This window comes from Triticum dicoccoides, chromosome 7B (assembly GCF_002162155.2).
Source record: "Triticum dicoccoides isolate Atlit2015 ecotype Zavitan chromosome 7B, WEW_v2.0, whole genome shotgun sequence".
NCBI lineage: Eukaryota > Viridiplantae > Streptophyta > Magnoliopsida > Poales > Poaceae > Triticum > Triticum dicoccoides.
The window spans coordinates 737,880,616-737,885,566 of NC_041393.1; positions in this window are offsets into that span (position 1 = coordinate 737,880,616).

The following is a 4,951-nucleotide window of genomic DNA, read 5'->3' on the forward strand; positions in this document are numbered from 1 at the left end:
ATCGAGAGAACGTGTTTGTTCGAGAGACACCACAGAAGACTACTATATATCGATGGTGCATGTAGGCAGGAATTAAACAAAGGGATTGTCTTATTGGTTTCGGGGATATAGGGGAAGAGTGAGAGGTGCGCGGGGCGGGTGGGGGGGGGGTGGGGTGGGGTAGCTAGAAGGAGATTGTTAAGTGTTGAGTGTGTGTTTTGCCCATCCAGGCGGAAGTTATGTGCACAAAAGAGGAGAACGATTCGATGTGGCGTTAGGATTGAGGGTAATTAACTACGTATGGAGACATCGAGACCTTGAACATGCATGTGTGAGAGGTATACATGTATACGTGGGATGTGTGTGTGTGCGCGCGCGCATGATCGAGATAAAAGAAAGAAGACATAAGTCCTAAGATCAACGACATGGGAGAGACGGATCGGTATGACAATATGCATGCATGTGAGAATGCAGGGAAGAAGGCCCGACAATTGAGCATGTGTTTTTGTCTTTAGGAGATAGTGGCGTGGGCTGGAGCATGCATCTATGGCGAGCAGAGGGGGTCAGGCGCAATGATTGTGCAAAAGAGATCAACCTATAAATGCATATGTGTGGATAGACATATATAGTGTGGGTGATAGGAAGCAAGACTCTGTGCGAGAAAGAAATGTTGACGGCGAAACTACAGATAGATACAGAGATGGAGATGCTAGCTAGAGAGACATCCGTTAGTTTGGGTGTCGGAGATGACCGTCGGGTGGTTCAAAGGGTTAAGTTATATATGTGTGTGAGAGGGCACTTGACTGCATGCATGTAGAGAGAAACATATGTAGTGTGCGTGATAGGAATCAAGAGTGAGGGCGAGAAAGAAGGTTGATGGAGAAACAGATAAATAGAAAGATAAAGATCCTAGCTAGTGTGCGCTAGAGATAGGAGTCGAGTGGATCAGAAGGCTGGGTTATGTGTGTGGGTGTGAGAGAGATAGAGAGAGGGTGCATGTGAGTCACATACAAACAAATATTAGAGAGAAATGAGATCCAAAGAGACGGAGTTTTGTGTCTGCGAGAGAGAAAGATATTTCACAACGAGAGTGATAGCTAGAGAGGCATTTGAGGGAACGCAAGATATCTCTAGGGAGAGAGGGTGTGTTTGAGCGACATACAAGAGAACAATGGAGAAATATGAGACCCTGGGCGACAGAGTTTGTGTTTGTGTGTGAGAAAGAGATATTTAAGAGGAAGAGTCGTAGGTTCTCATATCTAAGGAACGAAAGACATCTCTGTATGAGGGGTGTGCGAGTGGCACACATGGGAATAGTTGAGAGAAATGAGACCCCGGGAGACAAAGTTTTGTGTTTGTGTGAGAGAAAGAGATTCCACATGGAGAATCATAGCTAGAGACACATAGCAGGGAGTGAGATATACTTAGAGAGAGATAGAGTGATGAAGGTCGATGGAGAGAGTACTGTCAGTGTGTTACGAAGATAAAAGATCATTGTCGACATACAGGTAGCACGAGAGATGCCTGAGAGACGATGAACGCGTATAGGTCCAGAGAGATAGTCCTATATAAGCATGAGTGATAGCTATATGAGACAAATATCTGGATTAAAGGGGATTCAAATATTTAAACTGGAGATCACGACATCGATAATATCATAATGCAAATTGGTGTATCAAACATGCATATTCATTTGAATTTGGGCACACGTGTAATGTTATATAGATTCTTCAATTACAAACAATGCATGGTTTATATGCAATTAGTGTCTACACGGGATTACACTGTATGTTGCATGTGTGAAACACATTATACATATTTGAGAAGTTAAAAAAAACCCGCATGAACCACACATTAATTGGAGACAGTTAGCGAGGAATGCATACATTGGATTTCAACATAAAATGGTTTCAAATATTTGAAAATCCAAATTGATGGCTACAACCTTATGAATCTGAGATCATGCCATTTGAAACCATATTTGTGTATAAATGGTGTTGTGGTTTTGAAAGTATATATGTAAAAAAATGATGTATATAGAATGTAATTCCAATTGAAAATGGATCCCGCCCAAAAAAAATTTAGTAGAATACAAACGGGATTCGAATTGAGTTGGCACGGTAAACATGCACTGTGCAAAATTTGAACGAAGCGGGGAAAGTCGCAGTAACCGCCCGAAAACAAAATCTGCGAGATGGAAATCACTAATGCCTATCCCTGCCGCGCAAAGCCTATCTGCTGGATTTCTATAGGTTTTGATAGGGGTAGGTTTGTAATTTCACCCAAGCGTGACGTAACTGCCTCTCACCCGGATTCATACACGGTGGGTGCCAAAACACTGTGTGCCCTCGGCCGAAATCGATTCCCTCCCCGGTTCATATTCATACACGGTGGGTGCCAAAAACAAACTCTCGTCGGCAAATATTCGGTGTATGCGAGATTACCGTCCTATCCCCAACCGACTAATGTTGCTGTGATATACGTAGTAGAAATTTGAAATGGGGGCTAAGTTTGTCAATTTCCTCGCATTTGAGACAAGCGCGCCCTGACTACATGGTCCCCCCCCTTCCTCTCTACCTTCCTTTTCCCCATTCGTACTCCGTGGGCGCCCAAACACCCTCTCCACCCCACCCTCCTCCGTCCGCCGCCGTCCGCCACCCCATCCACCGCAGTCCTCCTCCACCATGCCGGAGCTGTTACCCCGACGCTGCCGTCCATTACAAGAGATCGACCTCTCTCATCCACGCCTTCGGACCGGGATCCTTGCATCCCGTCCTCTCGCTTCATCCCTACCGTCGTCCACCTTGCCGGCGCCGCTCCTACGACCGTCTCGTCCACCGCGCCCTGCCGCCATCGTCTACCCTCCTAGATCTGCTTCCATGCCGCCGACAGCCATTGCTACCGAAGCACCGTCAAATTCTCACCAGATGCGTACACGGCGCTGCACCAGAGGCCGTACTCTTTCGTATCTGCTCAACTTATTAATCGCAGCAAGAAAATAGATCGCCACTGCTTTACTCTGATTTCCTGTCTTGGTTGCGAAGTTGCCTTTGTCCGGTTTGCACCTCCAGATCCGACATGGAACTCTCAACACTATACTCCCAATGCTTATGGTTTTCCCCTTTTATATTCCACACTAGTTAAATCATAGTAGACTAAATTTTTCAGAGCTCACCGGAGTTCGCCGGTGCGATCCAAGGGGCTCGGGTGGTTGTGGGGCCTCAAACGAAGAAAACTCGACGCGGGTGGGGGGTGGGGGTGGCGGAGGAACACAAGCGGTGGGGGCCTGTGGTCCGTCCGGCGGCCCGTGCGGTGTTCTGTATGGGAAGAATCACAGACGAGGAAGAAGAAGGGTTAGGAGACGTAGGATCTTCATCCAACCGCCTGAAATGGTCGAGAGACAGCTGGGAGTTGCATTCTTAATGCGCTCTGGTTCATCATGTGTGGGCACTGCGCAACCAACATTTTATTATCCAAAATCTGCTTGCTCTTCTTTACCATGTTCGATAGTGCTGGCCTGTACGCGATCGATAGGCTTTCAATTACTAGAGGCAATACAACATCGTATCTTCAAGCCAGTTCCACTTTCCCGATTTATATATCGTGGTTATGGTGTACCCCTGTTATGTACACTATGATCTGCCTAGTTGTTGTGTGCTCTTGTTATCATGGTTTGGCAATAAACTATCTATACAGTATATTATGAACCTATCATCTTCCAGCTATCCTTACTTATGGAGCCTATTTTTTTGTGTACTTGTGCCAGATTATATAAATGCACGCACGATATTACAGCACACATGATCTCTCTCATCAGAATCCAGTGATAGCACATAAGTGTTTACAGGGGCGCCCCTATATTAGAATATCATCTGCATTACAAAGATAATCTCACAACTATTTATGTTTTCATGGTTCTTAGATATTATACGCAATTACCGCGAATATCAGAATCCACGCATCAGAAGAATATTGTGGAACACTTCAATGACTTACAAAATTGGCACCAAGGCATTGAGTGCCATTTTGGAAGCAATGAAACTCATACGGTCCCCACCTGTTGATTCTTGTTCAGAATATCATTCTAATGACTATTCTAACCTCGAGGAGTCAAAGGCAGATGGCATGTCCTGTTCACCCATCAAGGTGCATGTTCTAATTTGGCAAGGTTTTATTGATTGCGAGTATCTTGCATATGTTGTCTTGCATTTCTTCTACTTTGTTGCACCACCATCTACTTAGTTTACTCATCATATAACTCGAGATGCTATGCCCATCCATTATCAATACATATTCCATCTGTCGTCATACCATGTTTTTCCACTCAAATGTTGTTCTTGTGCATCAAACATCAAAAAGGAAGAGGGTGATTGCCGAACCTGAAGGAGCACCAGCAAAGTCCTTGAAAAACGTGGTTGTGCCGAAGAAATCAGACAGCGCCCCACTTATATTGGCTGTACAACCAGTGACACAAAACATAGGACCGACTCCAGCAGACTGTACCCATACTTCACTGGCCACACCACTAGCCCCACCACACAGGACCTGCACTCCAGCAAAAGGTATACCAATTTCATTTGCCATAGCACCAGCCGTACCATAGAAAAATCCCACTCCAGCAAAAAGTACATCAAGTCCACCGACCGAAGACCAATCCCAACTGCAGAGACGGCCAATTCCTGCAGATTGGAACCCCATTCCATTTATTCCCACTTTAAAAAACAATGCTTTCAACGTTGTTTGGGACTACGTGCATATATTACCATCATGTGAAGATTATGGTGAAGACAAACACCATTTTCACATCTTCCTGTCCAACTTACGTGTAAGTGCTATTATTCATGATTATTATTTTCCTGTTTTATGCTAGTCGAACACATCAATGATTTACATTACATTGTTGTAACTAGGCGAGGGTCAATCTAGATAGTCATGACGAGTAAAGCTTGCTTGTGCTTTTCAAGGAAATATT